This window comes from Oncorhynchus tshawytscha, unplaced genomic scaffold (genome assembly GCF_018296145.1).
Source record: "Oncorhynchus tshawytscha isolate Ot180627B unplaced genomic scaffold, Otsh_v2.0 Un_contig_4824_pilon_pilon, whole genome shotgun sequence".
Classification (NCBI taxonomy): Eukaryota; Metazoa; Chordata; class Actinopteri; order Salmoniformes; family Salmonidae; genus Oncorhynchus; species Oncorhynchus tshawytscha.
The window spans coordinates 61,501-77,229 of record NW_024609172.1 but is presented as its reverse complement, the minus strand read 5'-3'; the positions used below and the strand labels follow the sequence as shown (position 1 = coordinate 77,229).

The 15,729-nt window shown below is 42.3% G+C and overlaps 1 long non-coding RNA gene across 2 annotated transcripts; it reads left to right on the top strand.

Moving 5' to 3' along the window:
- The first annotated feature begins 9,477 nt into the window (after positions 1 to 9,477).
- LOC121844378 lies at positions 9,478 to 14,229 on the top strand. Of its 2 annotated transcripts, XR_006081969.1 has the most exons (4): positions 9,478 to 9,682; positions 9,920 to 10,030; positions 13,500 to 13,770; positions 13,984 to 14,228. It is a non-coding gene; the product is annotated as an uncharacterized LOC121844378 (long non-coding RNA). The 2 variants fall into 2 exon arrangements; XR_006081968.1 differs by having other exon boundaries at positions 9,480 to 9,682; positions 13,500 to 14,229.
- Positions 14,230 to 15,729: the final 1,500 nt, after the last annotated feature.

The following is a 15,729-nucleotide window of genomic DNA, read 5'->3' as shown; positions in this document are numbered from 1 at the left end:
AGTTAGTGTTAAATACGGCTGCTAGAATCCTGACTTGAACCAAAAAATGTGATCATATTATTCCAGTGCTAGCCTCCCTACACTGGCTTCCTGTCAAAGCAAGGGCTGATTTCAAGGATTTACTGCTAACCTACAAAGCATTATATGGGCTTGCTCCTACCTATCTCTCTGATTTGGTCCTGCCGTACATACCTACACGTACACTACGGTCACAAGACGCAGGCCTCCTAATTGTCCCTAGAATTTCTAAGCAAACAGCTGGAGGCAGGGCTTTCTCCTATAGAGCTCCATTTTTATGGAACGGTCTGCCTACCCATGTCAGAGACGCAAACTCGGTCTCAACCTTTAAGTCTTTACTGAAGACTCATCTCTTCAGTGGGTCATATGATTGAGTGTAGTCTGGCCCAGGAGTGGGAAGGTGAACGGAAAGGCTCTGGAGCAACGAACCGCCCTTGCTGTCTCTGCCTGGCCGGTTCCCCTCTTTCCACTGGGATTCTCTGCCTCTAACCCATTTACAGGGGCTGAGTCACTGGCTTACTGGGGCTCTTTCATACCGTCCCTGGGAGGGGTGCGTCACCTGAGTGGGTTGAGTCACTGATGTGATCATCCTGTCTGGGTTGGCGCCCCCCCCCCTTGGGTTGTGCCGTGGCGGAGATCTTTGTGGGCTATACTCAGGCTTGTCTCAGGATGGTAAGTTGGTGGTTGAAGATATCCCTCTAGTGGTGTGGGGGCTGTGCTTTGGCAAAGTGAGTGGGGTTATATCCTTCCTGTTTGGCCCTGTCCGGGGGTGTCCTCGGATGGGGCCACAGTGTCTCCTGACCCCTCCTGTCTCAGCCTCCAGTATTTATGCTGCAGTAGTTTATGTGTTGGGGGGCTAGGGTCAGTTTGTTATATCTGGAGTACTTCTCCTGTCCTATTCGGTGTCCTGTGTGAATTTAAGGGTGCTCTCTCTAATTCTCTCTTTCTTTCTCTCTCTCGGAGGACCTGAGCCCTAGGACCATGCCTCAGGACTACCTGACATGATGACTCCTTGCTGTCCCCAGTCCACCTGGCTGTGATGCTGCTCCAGTTTCAACTGTTCTGCCTTATTATTATTGGACCATGCTGGTCATTTATGAACATTTGAACATCTTGGCCATGTTCTGTTATAATCTCCACCCGGCACAGCCAGAAGAGGACTGGCCACCCCACATAGCCTGGTTCCTCTCTAGGTTTCTTCCTAGGTTTTGGCCTTTCTAGGGAGTTTTTCCTAGCCACCGTGCTTCTACACCTGCATTGCTTGCTGTTTGGGGTTTTAGGCTGGGTTTCTGTACAGCACTTTGAGATATCAGCTGATGTACGAAGGGCTATATAAATAAATTTGATTTGATTTGATTTGAAATAAGACTGACTTACCGATATTAATTTTCCAAGCCGAAACTAAGGACCTCATTCCGGTCTCTTAAAAATATTACGGTTTCGACCTGGCATTAATAGAAAAAACAGAAATGGACATTTACTATCACGGTGACTATATGAAGAATATTAAACTTGTATACGTTCACATGAATCAGGGTCTCACAAAAAGAACATTTCGATTTAGAGCAATAAAGAAATGGAATAAATTAACTGAGCAAACTAGAAACCTTTCAATATATACGTTTAAACATTATTTAAAAACATTTTAAATATAGTATATAGAAATGTTTTGGGACTATAGTAGATGAAGAATCAATATTTCTTTAGATTGAGTATTTATTGGGTCATTATGCTAGTGTATTATGTATGTTTGTAATAGTGTGTTATATGTGAAAGTGTGTTTGTATTATAAATTGTATTTTAATGTTAAGGACTCTTGGAAGATTAGTTCAAATGGGGACTAAAAGAGATCCTAATAAAATCAATTAAATCAAAAATCTTACTAGTTGCAAATAAAAACAGTCCTTTGCACCACGCAAGTGGTTGACCTAAATTATATATATATTTTTTAATACAATTTCAAATAACATTGTACCATAAATTGGTAAAAACGAATAGCCATCAAGCTAACATTAAGTGTCAGTGCAAATTTCCCTGCCAAAAATAAATATATAGATAAAAAAGTTTGGCTCACACAAACAATCCTCTTTCCTCAAGAAATATAAAGTTTTGATTCAAAAGGTAAAACAGGAAATTCATCAGATTTATAGAGAAGAAGTAGAGAAAAAGCATAGTTTCCTGAAACAGCGATATTATGAAGCAGGCTCAAAGGCAACCAAATTACTAGCATGGAGACTCAACAAGCACAGAATACCATTTTCAAAATAAAAGACCCCAAAACAAAAAAGATCACATGCAAATTAGATGAAATACAGAATGCATTTGAATCATATTACACAAATCTGTACAAGCAACCAGAGAAGGCAGATGCACAGACAATAGAGCACTTTTTGAACTCACTCGATCTCCCCTCAATTGGGACAGAGCAAAATGATAGACTAACTTCAGAAATATCCACAGAAGAAATTAATAAAGCAATATCTCAGCAAAAAGCCAAAAAGTCTCCAGGCACTGATGGCTTCCCTTCAGAATGGTTCAAGACCTTCAGAGAACAATTAGCACCTCTACTTAAGGCCTGTTTTAACTGGACTCTGAGGGAGGGGGGTCTCCCACCGTCATGGAGAGAGGCCCTCATATCAGTAATCCCAAAAGAGGGTAAAGATAAGAAAGAATACAGTTCATATAGACCTATCGCAATTCTTAACACAGATTATAAACCATATGCATCAATAATAGCCAAAAGAATGGAGAACATAATCCCAGAATTGATCGTCGGAGATCAAACTGGTTTCATACAAAATAGGCAGACACAGGACAATATAAGGAGAACACTACATGTCATGGACCACATTACTCAGAATAAGACAAGTGCAATATTAAACATCCTAGATGCAGAAAAAGCATTTGATTCAGTGGGATGGGATTACCTATTCCAAATTATGGAAAGATTTGGTTTCAACAAAGAAGTGATACAGTGCATCAAAACACTGTATTCATGTCCGACCGCTAGAATAAAGATAAATGAACATTTGACACGAATGCTAAAATTAGAGTGAGGGGCAAGACAAGGCTATAATCTTTCACCCACGCTCTTCTCCTTGTACCTAGAACCATTAGTACAGGCAATAAGACAGGACCCAACCTTAGAGGGAATAACAATAAGAGGCAGTGAACATAAGATATGCATGTATGCTGATGACGTTCTGTTATTCCTTAAAGACCCAGGCTCAAGTGTACCTAGATTGATGGATGTTTTACAAACATTTGGAACATATTCAGGGTATGTGCTTAACGTACACAAGACCCAAACCCTAGTATATAATTATACCCCACAGGAAGAGCTGAAGAGTAGGTATAGCTTCACCTGGACCTCTTCATCTGTCACACCCTGACCATAGTTTACTTTGTATATTTCTATGTTTTGGTTGGTCAGGGTTTGAGCTGAGTGGGCATTCTATGTTTCATTGTCTAGTTTGTCTATTTCTATGTCTGGCCTGATATGGTTCTCAATCAGAGGCAGGTGTTAGTCATTGTCTCTGATTGGGAACCATATTTAGGTAGCCTGGGTTTCACTGTGTGTTTGTGGGTGATTGTTCCTGTCTCTGTGTTTTCACCAGATAGGGCTGTTTCGGTTTTTGTTACGTTTGTTGTTTTTGTAGTGTTTGTATTTAGATTTGTGTTTTTACGTTTGTTGATTAAACATGGATCGCAATCTACACGCTGCATTTTGGTCCGACTCTCCTTCACCACAAGAGAACCGTTATATCATCCATTAAATATCTGGGAGTAAATTTACCAAAAGATATACCCAAACTTTATTGCATGAATTACGATCACATTAACAAGAAAATATATGATGACCTAGACAGGTGGAATTCACTTCCCTTAGATCTTAGTAGTACAATTGAAACAATCAAAATGAACATCCTGCCGAGGTTACTGTATTTGTTCCAATCACTGCCCATAGAAATCCCGCCTAACCAGTTTAGGGAATGGGATAAACGGAACAGTAAGAGACCAAGAACTAGATATACAACATTACAGTTACCAAAAAACTGTGGGGGTATGGCCTTACCAAACCTAAAAGATTATTATGTGTCAGCCCAATTGAGACCCCTGGTGTGTTGGTGCAATTCAGAATACGAATCCAAATGGAAAGACATCGAGACTACTTTGACAGAGATACCCATACAGTCAGTACTGGGAAATAAGGAGATGGTAAAATAAATATACAATAGACAAAATCAGTCTATTAATTTCTCTCTGAAGACATGGTTTAGGGTAGTTAAGCTAAATAATTTAGACAGAGAGATCAAATTGCTGAGTTTGCCCACATACGACCCCAGCTTCATCCCTGCAACTCAGGACAGCAGGTTTAAACAATGGACGCAGAAAGGCATCACATCATTCAGTACAATTATAAGGAATGGGAACCTAGATAACTTCCAGGACCTAAGTAAAAAACATGGCTTGGATAAACAAGATTTTTACAGATACCTACAAGTACGACACTATTTCTTAAGGGAGATAAGTGACTGACCCTCGAGCACCTCCAAAATTAATCCAAGTATTCACTAACGCATACAACTTGGGGAGTAACAAAAAAACTATTACAAATCTCTACTTGGGTATTCAATCCTCAAAGAAACATTCTACAAACTATTTCAAAAAGAAATGGGAGGAGGAACTTAACATTGAAATAACTGATGAAACATGGTTGAACATATTAGAGACTCAACAAAGCTCCACCAACTCAAGGTCATGGAGAGAATTCTGTTGGAAGAATGTTATACGTTTCTTCATAACACCTAAACTGAAATCAAACAGACTGGCTCACTACACCCTTGTTGGAGAGAATGCGGTCTATTGAGGGCGGACCAGTCTGATATCTTTTGGACTTGCCCCACAATCGAAACTTACTGGGGAGAAATAAGATCTAACATTGGAAAAATAATGGGATTTGACATAGAACAAACATTGATTTCTTTGTACATGGGTGAAATACCTGATGACTTACACAACAGAGAAAAGTACCTCTTGAAGGTCCTACTGGCAGCCAGTAAAAAGGCTATCACTAGGAAATGGCTACAAAAAGACCCTCCCACAGTGACACAATGGATAGACATTGTAGAAGAAATACACCACATGGAGCGTATGACCTTTGCTTTAAGAACTCAACAGGAGAGAGGTCAAGAATACTGGGAAAAATGGGTTTCGTACTTGGAAAAGGTCTAATTCAAAGATGTCAATGTAACTAATATGATGGTATGATGATGAAGGTATGAAGTGCACTGTAACTGCCAGATCTTTTTTTGTTCTTTTATTTGGCTTTATTTGTACTTTCTTTATGTTCCTACAATAAAAACTAAATATTAAAAAAAAGAATTTAAAAAAAAGAAATCCAGGTATTTCCAAAGGGTTCACTTACTTTTTTTTTTTCACAAATATTCCCCCACCCATGTCCAGGGGTCTCAGTGTTATGTCCCTTGAAATATATGTACTTTTGGTAATACTTTGTGAGTAGGCAAAGAATACAATATTCTTAAATTGACATGTTGAATTTTTTTGCCATAGTAAATTGTAGAGTCGGTGCAGCCAGCTGGTTTCTCCACGCATCGCACCGACAGAAATAAACATCTTTATGGTAAGAAGAGGGGCGGGGCGTATGCTTTATGGTTAATGAGACGTGGTATGGTCACAACAACATACAGGAACTCAAGTCCTTCTGTTCACCTGATTTAGAATTCCTCACAATCAAATGTCGACCGCATTATCTACCAAGGGAATTCTCTTTGATTATAATCACAGCCGTATATATTCCACCCCCCAAGCAGACACATCGATGGCTCTGAACAAACTTTATTTGACTCTTTGCAAACTGGAATCCATATATCCTGAGGCTGCATTCATTGTAGCTGGGGATTTTAACAAGGCTAATCTGAAAACAAGACTCCCTAAATTGTATCAGCATATCGATTGCGCAACCAGGGCTGGTAAAACCTTGGATCGTTGCTATTCTAACTTCCGCGATGCATATAAGGCCCTCCCCTGCCCTCCTTTCGGAAAAGCTGACCACGACTCCATTTTGTTGCTCCCTGCCTACAGACAGAAGCTAAAACAAGAAGCTCCCATGCTGAGGTCTGTTCAACACTTGTCCGACCAATCTGATTCCACGCTCCAAGACTGCTTCCATCACGTGGACTGGGATATGTTTCGTATTGCGTCAGACAACAACATTGACGAATACGCTGATTCGGTGAGCGAGTTCATTAGAACGTGCGTTGAAGATGTCGTTCCCATAGCAACGATTAAAACATTCCCAAACCAGAAACCGTGGATTGATGGCAGCATTCGCGTGAAACTGAAAGCGCGAACCACTGCTTTTAATCAGGGCAAGGTGACCGGAAACATGACCGAATAAAAACAGTGTAGCTATTCCCTCTGCAAGGCAATCAAACAAGCTAAGTGTCAATATAGAGACAAAGTAGAATCGCAATTCAACGGCTCAGACACAAGAGGTATGTGGCAGGGTCTACAGTCAATCACGGATTACAAAAAGAAAACGAGCCCAGTCACGGACCAGGATGCCTTGCTCCCAGGCAGACTAAATAACTTTTTGCCCGCTTTGAGGACAATACAGTGCCACTGATACGGCCCGATGCGGACTCTCCTTCACTGCAGCCGAGGTGAGTAAAACATTTAAACGTGTTAACCCTTGCAAGGCTGCAGGCCCAGACGGCATCCCCAGCCGCGCCCTCAGAGCATGCGCAGACCAGCTGGCTGGTGTGTTTACGGACATATTCAATCGATCCCTATCTCATCTGTCTGCTGTTCCCACATGCTTCAAGAGGGCCAACATTGTTCCTGTTCCCAAGAAAGCTACGGTAACTGAGCTAAACGACTACCGCCCGTAGCACTCACTTCCGTCATCATGAAGTGCTTTGAGAGACTAGTCAAGGACCATATCACCTCCACCCTACCTAACACCCTAGACCCACTCCAATTTGCTTACCGCCCAAATAGGTCCACAAACGATGCAATCTCAACCACACTGCACACTGCCCTAACCCATCTGGACAAGAGGAATACCTACGTGAGAATGCTGTTCATCGAATACAACTCAGCATTTAACACCATAGTACCCTCCAAACTCGTCATCAAGAGACCCTGGGTCTCGACCCCGCCCTGTGCAACTGGGTACTGGACTTCCTGATGGGCCGCCCCCAGGTGGTGAGGGTAAGTAACAACATCTCCACCCCGCTGATCCTCAACACTGGGGCCCCACAAGGGTGCGTTCTGAGCCCTCTCCTGTACTCCCTGTTCACCGACTGCGTGGCCACGCACGCCTCCAACTCAATCATCAAGTTTGCGGACGACACAACAGTGGTAGGCTTGATTACCAACAACGACGAGACGGCCTACAGGGAGGAGGTGCGGGCCCTCGGAGTGTGGTGTCAGGAAAATAACCTCACACTCAACGTCAACAAACCTAAGGAGATGATTGTGGACTTCAGGAAACAGTAGAGGGAACACCCCCCTATCCACATCGATGGAACAGTAGTGGAGAGGGTAGTAAGTTTTAAGTTCCTCGGCGTACACATCACAGACAAACTGAATTGGTCCACCCACACAGGAGGCTCAGGAGTCCACCCACACAGGAGGCTCAGGAGGCTGAAGGAGGCTGAAGAAATTCGGCTTGTCACCAAAAGCACTCACAAACTTCTACAGATGCACAATCGAGAGCATCCTGTCGGGCTGTATCACCGCCTGGTACGGCAACTGCTCCGCCCACAACCGTAAGGCTCTCCAGAGGGTAGTGAGGTCTGCACAATGCATCACTGGGGGCAAACTACCTGCCCTCCAGGACACCTACACCACCCGATGTCACAGGAAGGCCATAAAAATCATCAAGGACAACAACCACCCGAGCCACTGCCCGTTCACCATGCTATCATCCAGAAGGCGAGGTCAGTACAGGTGCATCAAAGCTGGGACCGAGAGACTGAAAAACAGCTTCTATCTCAAGGCCATCAGACTGTTAAACAGCCACCACTAACATTGAGTGGCTGCTGCCAACACACTGACTTAACTCCAGCCACTTTAATAATGGGAATTGATGGGAATTGATGTAAAATATATCACTAGCCACTTTAAACAATGCTACTAAATATAATGTTTACATACCCTACATTATTTATCTCATATGTATATATATCTACTGCAATTTGCCTATGCTGCTCTGTACCATCACTCATTCATATATCTTTATGTACATATTCTTTATCCCTTTACACTTGTGTGTATAAGGTAGTAGTTTTGTAATTGTTAGCTCGATTACTCGTCGGTTATTACTGCATTGTCGGAACTAGAAGCACAAGCATTTCGCTACACTCGCATTAACATCTACTAACAATGTATATGTGACAAATAAAATTTGATTTGATTTATATTGCGCAAATTTCCCAAATGCGGACAGTTTGAGTTACTACCTTACACAAGCTTGCATTTTCACCCTATAAAACTTAGTAGAATTACACAAAATGTTAACCTCAGATCACGATGACAAGATTGATTGTTTTAAACAGATCTGTCACGACTTCCACTGAAGTCGGTTCCTCTCCTTGTTCGGGCTGCGTTCGGCGGTCGACGTCACCGGTCTTCTAGCCATTGCCGATCCACCTTTCATTTTCCATTTGTTTTGTCTTGTTTTCCCACACACCTGGTTTACATTCCCTCATTACTTGACGTGTATATAGCCCTCTGTTTCCCCCATGCCTGTGTGTGGAATTGTTTGTTGTAAAGTGTATGTGTACTTCAGACTGGTTTGCGACGGGTTATTTCAACCCATATTCTGTTGTTCTGGGTGCCTTTGGATTTTTCCTCATTAAACTGCTCCGGTTAATACCCAGTTCTGCTATCCTGCGCCTGACCTCCCTGCAGCCCGTTATGCAACTCTTTCAAGATCAATATCTTAAGGTTTGTACCATTGATTTATCCAAGCGCTGGGATGCGCAGAGCTTAGAACACGGAGTTAATGAAATGGCCAGGAAATGGCACAGAAAATTTGGGGCGGTCTCTCCATAAAAGTCAATGGCCACATACCAATACATGGATTTGACAGTCAAATTATTACTTAAATAGCAGTCAACTGTTGTCACTGTTGTTATTCTATAGAGGGTGGTGATTTGTTTAGGTTAACTAACAAAAAAAGTGGTCTGGTCCCTTTTCCATGATTTTTCCCGAAATCATCATCCAACATTCCAAAATATAGATATAAGCCTTCAAGTACTCATCTAACCAACTTCTTCAGGGCCAGCCAGGCTCCGTCGCCCCCAGGCATCCTGAAACCCAACCCCCATAAGAAGAAGCCCAAATACGACCTGGCCTTGCCCAGTATACATACAAGGTCAGGGGGCAACACTGGTTTTTTGTCTTGTAGTTAAACTTGTTTTATACACAGTTTAAAGGGATAAATCATCCCAATTACAAAATTACTGAAGTTGCGTTTACATTTCATTTGAAATCCAATGCATCCAAAGTGGACATTAGTCTTTCCTGGTTCATAACATATTTTTTGGTCCCTTTCAGATCACATGTCAACAGTGGGCGTCAGGCTTGTAAGAGAAATGAATTATCTGTGAGATTCAGTGAACAAGGCTGGAAGGTGAGATTCTATCTCTCTTAACTACACATTGTACTGAATAGATAATCATGAGCTAATATTGTACCACCTTATTTGCTGTAACACACAGTATTTTTAGGGAAGCAAGGCATTTGTGTAGGATGTGCATTGTAGAGTATGTTCTTTGCATTCTTTATCATGTATTTCTCATAGAAAGAGTCTATTCTAGTCATTCATCTAATCTTGTCATTCGATTTCTATGGTATTTCTCTCCATTAGGACTGGGTATTGGCTCCTACGGGTTACTCTGCCTTCTACTGTGATGGAGAATGCCTCTACCCTCTGTGTTCCTGCATAAACTCCACCACCCACACTATGATCCAACTAGTGGTCAGTATGCACTACTACACCCTCTCTCAAATGAACGCTCACATTACTGGTTTCAGTGGGAAAGACGGGAAATGGTTCAGACATTAATGGCAAATATAAAAAACTAAGATACCGAAGTTACCGGAGTCTACAATGGCAGACTTTTAATGTAGGGATAGTGAGAAGTAACATTCAAGACTGAAGCAATTATCCCCTCTAGTGGTATACTTTATACTGTACCAGGTTACTACACACACTGATAATACAAAACATCGAGGACACCTGCTCTTTCCATGACATAGACTGACCAAGTGAAAGCTATGACCCCTTATTGATGTCACTTGTTGAATCCACTTCAGTCAGAGTAGATGAAGGGGAGAAAGAAATATTTTAAAACCTTGAGAGAATTGAGACATGGGTTGTGTGTGTCATTCAGAGGGTGATTCGGCAAGAGAAAAGATTTAACTGTCTTTGAACGGTGTATGGTAGTAGGTGCCAGGTGCACCGGGTTAAGTGTGTCAAGAACTGCAACACTGCTGTTTTTTTCATGCTCAACTGTTTCCCATGTGTCTCAAGAATGGTCCACCACCCAAAGGACATCCAGCCAACTTGACACAACATGGGCCAGCATCCTTGTGGAACGCTTAGGGCAGCTTGTACCATGCTGAGACGAAATGAGGCTGTTCTGAGGGGAAAAGAGTGTGCAACTCAATATGAAGAAGATGTTTCTTATGTTTTGTGCACTCAGTGTATGTAGTCCTACATGTTTTTAAATAGTACAGTATCACAAACCACAGTACAAAACCATATAATGTGTGGGCCTGTAGTATCTGTAAATCAACTAAACGTTGTTTTTTATTTCCATATGCAGATAATAAAGAATCATTGTTCATGTAATCTAATATTAGCATTATAACTCTAGGAAGAGGAAATTGTCATAAATCAAATAGATGAAAAGACAGAAACAAAAATGTTTTTGAACTACAACTTATTTTATTTTAAAATGTCAAATTCAGTGCAAAGTAATGTAGGGCATTGGTGTCTAGATCCCTGTTGGGTGGCAAAGTGTCACAAGAATCCTGTGGGGAGAGAAAACAAGAGAATACATTAAATTCATGGGTGTTAACTAATCATGGTTCAACAAAGCACTTCAAGTCCTCAATTCCTTCAAAAGAGAGAGAGAAGGAGAAAGGAGTATGCTCCCTGCAGTAGGACTACATGCTGGCCATGAGGCTCTCCAAGTGGTACTCCAGGAGGCTGGAGAGCTCAGAGACCAGAGACTCGGAGTTAAAATACCAGGCCAGCTGCTGGCCAAACATCTCATCTAGCAGAGCCATCAGTCCGCCCTGAAGATAACACCACACAACACATAGAAAATGGTTCTGAGTTACTAGCTTATCAAGAGGAGAGAGACAATTAGAAATACTCCCCTTAAAATGGCATTGGAACCTGGTTAACCATGAATAAGGAAGTACACTAAGAATATGGAAGTAAACAGGAAGTAACCTCTTGACTCTTACATTGAGCAGCAGCAGGTATCTGTCAGCCTCTGGCTCCATGTTGGCAGCAGTGGGCAGGAAGGAGTACAGGAGAGCGTTCAGACGCACCACGAACCCACCAGGGTGCTAAAGGAAACAAAGGAGGAGAAAAGAGGAGAGAATAGAAGAGATGAGGAATTTAAGTGAAACTGCTAATAGAGAGATATCAAAACATGTACCAGTGAGATGCTACTTACCACCATCAGGGACTTCTGAGCTGTCATCATCCCAAACAGCACCAGTTCAAAGAGGACATCTATCATGTTCACATGATGGATCTAGGACAAGAAAACACATTTGGAGAAAATAGGAATGATTTCATATAGATCAGCTACTGTGATGTATAAAGACATGCATGTGGAAGAACTCAGTGACACTTGAAAGAGTTAATGAACTCACCTTTGCCTCAGCCAGCTCCCTCTCAATGTCATTCCGCTTGGAGGGGTCACTCAGGTAGTCCACAAAGTCGTTATAGGTACGGATGAACTTGGCCTCGTCCTATGACAAAGAAAAGAGTGGCCTCTGCCAGTGGCCTCCTAAAGCAGAAAGCAGACAAGAGATTTGTTTCATGTCAAAGTACCTCAAGGATAGTCTGCACATCTGGCACATCCTCAAGGATGATAGCAGCATTCTGGTCATCAAGGAGGACTGGCAGCTGTGGAACATCTGGCACATCATCCAATGGCACATCCAACTGGACCTCATCCAGGACAGTTGTTTCTAAAATGAGGAACATTGGAATATAAAATAAACTATTGTTAGGACATAAAGATTGCTAATACTAGCTAGCTAGGTAGCAAAAGTCGATCGCTTAGCAACAGTTACTAAAGTTAATGTTAACTAGCAAGCTAGCTAGCTACAACATCTCTAGCACAAGCATTTTTGCCAAGTCTGAATGATAGAAAACACAACATTTCGCAAATTATAATGACATTGTTAAATGTAGTAAAAGAAGAGTTTTAAACTCCACATACCCTCTTCGAAATCGCTGTCCACCTGTCGACGATCACGAGTCCTGCAAAATAGAAAAAGACAAGAAAAACAAGCCACAAATGAATTTGAACAACCTGTCGATGCAGTAGGCCGCCGACGTCCACACACTCTCTCTGCCAGTCTTGAAAAGCACCCAGGCATTTTCCAGTCGATTGTTCTCAGGTCTCAAAAATCAAACAAGTTTGTTGTCAAGCAGCAAACTGAAGTTGTTGTTTTCGCACAGAAAACGTTCCATAGAACGTCGGTTAGATGTCTCTTGGCAACACACGTTCGAAAATGATTGTTTACAAAATTGACAACTGTGTTGCCATAGAAATGAGTTTGGAATTCTATGATTCCCTTTAGAATCAGTTGAAATGGCTTGTCATCATTCTAGTGACGTGGACGTGCTCCTTCGTAGCTCAGTTGATAGAGCATGACGTGTTGTAAACATTGCTAAAAAGATGGATAATGATTTCAGGGATTTTTGTGATGATGAGTTATCTGAAATTGAGATAAAAGACTGTATTAAAAGCCTTAAGGACAATAGGTCCCCTGGAAGTGTATGTTTAATAAGCGAGTTTTATAAAGCATTCAATGATAAATTGATTCCTTTCATTCTTGCTATGTTTCACCAATCAATAGGAAATGGGGAGTTAATGGCTTCCTTAAAGCAAGGTGTAATTACTTTGATTCCCAAACTTAATAAGGATACTCTTTATATAGACAACTGGAGAACCATTAGCCTGTTGAATAATGATGGGAAATTTTCACATTAGATATTTTCGCATCAGCTCTTTTTCAGAGCATATCTGATTGGTCAATAGAGCAATTACTCAAAACAATTGACTGAATTGGGCTGCCTGTCTCAACAAAGCCATAGAAACCTGGACATGCTCCAGCTGAAATGTTCCATCCTGTCAGTACTGATGTTGAACGGCATTAAATACACTTTTTTTGTTCTCTCCCAAACCCTGTAGGTTTGTTGAACATGAGTGGAAATGAAACTCCAGCACACTGGTAGCACTAAAGACGTGTGAGTATAACTTTTCCAGGTGAGTTGAACCTGCCTGTGGGTGCGGTAGGGATATTCCTGGGAGGTCTACTGATGAAGAGGTATAAGCTTGGCGTTGTGTCTGGAGCCCAGCTGTCTTTCGTCACCTCCTTCATGGCCTACCTCCTCCTCCCTCTGCAGTCTGGCACTAAGTGTGACAACATTCAGGTGGCTGGTCTGACCGTGTCCTACAACGGGTAAATATGATATCTGATTAGTTGGTTGGTGGGTTGATAAAAACAAAAGTTTTGATCAGTGGAATATGAGGGAGAGTTTGACCAAAACACACATGGGCTTGTGCCGGGGCTCCCTCTTGTGGGAATATACAGTATGGTTGTTACTGAGCCAATGATAGTTCAGCAACAATTATTTAAACATCATTATTACCAGCCATTTTCTCTGTCCCCCAGGTCCCCTGGTGTACGATGGCAGCCTGTTGTCAGAGTGTAACAGAGACTGCTCCTGCTTGGCTGGGGAGTGGGACCCTGTGTGTTCAGACAACGGCATCACCTACACCTCCCCCTGCCTCGCAGGCTGCTCCAGCTTTACAGGTTATGGCAAGAACACGGTACCAATACTATTAATGTACTGAGTGTACAACACATTCACAGGGATGCTGGCCCATGTTGACTCGAATGGCTCCCACAGTTCTGTCAAGTTGGCTGTATGTCTTTTGAGTGGTGGATCATTCTTGATACACACGGAAATCTATTGAGCGTATAAAACCCAGCAGCGTTACAGTTCTTGACACAAACTGGTACCCCTGGCACCTACTAACATGCCCCGTTGAAAGGCACGTAAATATTTTCTCTTGCCCGTTCACCCTCTGAATGGCACACACACACAATCCATGTCTCAATTGTCTCAAGCTTTACAATATTTTTTTAAAACCTGTCTCCTCCTCCTTATCTACACTGATTTAAGTGGATTTAACTAGTGACATCCATAAGGGATTATAGCTTTAACCTGGATTTACCTGGTCAGCATAAGTCATGGAAAGAGCAGGTGTTCTTAATGTTTTATACACTCAGTGTAACTCATGGCACTGACACTTACCACTGCATATACATTCAGAGAGTCTAATCTAGAGTCGGCTTTCTATTCCACAACAAAGCCTCCTTCACTCACGCCGCCAAACTTACCCTAGTAAAACTGACTATCCTACCGATCCTCGACTTCGGCGATGTCATCTACAAAATAGCTTCCAATACTCTACTCAGCAAACTGGATGCAGTTTATCACAGTGCCATCCGTTTTGTTACTAAAGCACCTTATACCACCCACCACTGCGACCTGTATGCTCTAGTCGGCTGGCCCTCGCTACATATTCGTCGCCAGACCCACTGGCTCCAGGTCATCTACAAGTCCATGCTAGGTAAAGCTCCGCCTTATCTCAGTTCACTGGTCACGATGGCAACACCCACCCGTAGCATGCGCTCCAGCAGGTGTATCTCACTGATCATCCCTAAAGCCAACACCTCATTTGGCCGCCTTTCCTTCCAGTTCTCTGCTGCCTGTGACTGGAACGAATTGCAAAAATCGCTGAAGTTGGAGACTTTTATCTCCCTCACCAACTTTAAACATCTGCTATCTGAGCAGCTAACCGATCGCTGCAGCTGTACATAGTCCATCGGTAAATAGCCAACCCAATTTACCTACCTCATCCCCATACGGTTTTTATTTATTTACTTTTCTGCTCTTTTGCACACCAGTATCTCTACCTGCACATGACCATCTGATCATTTATCACTCCAGTGTTAATCTGCAAAATTGTAATTATGAACTCTTTTTTCTTTTTTCTACTGTGTTATTGACTTGTTTATTGTTTACTCCATGTGTAACTCTGTGTTGTTGTCTGTTCACACTGCTATGCTTTACCTTGGCCAGGTCGCAGTTGTAAATGAGAACTTGTCCTCAACTAGCCTACCTGGTTAAATAAAGGTCAAATAAAAAAATCTGCCAAGCTGACCCTCAACACGGGGACCCCTCAGGGGTGCCTGCTTAGTCCCTTCCTGTACTCCATGTTTACCTGTTGCTCCAACACAATCATTAAGTTTGCCAATGACACAAATGTGGTAGGGCCTGATCACCAACAACGAGAGCCTATAGGGAGGAAGTCAGAGACTTCAAAGAGAGTTTGGCATTTTTCCTGGAGG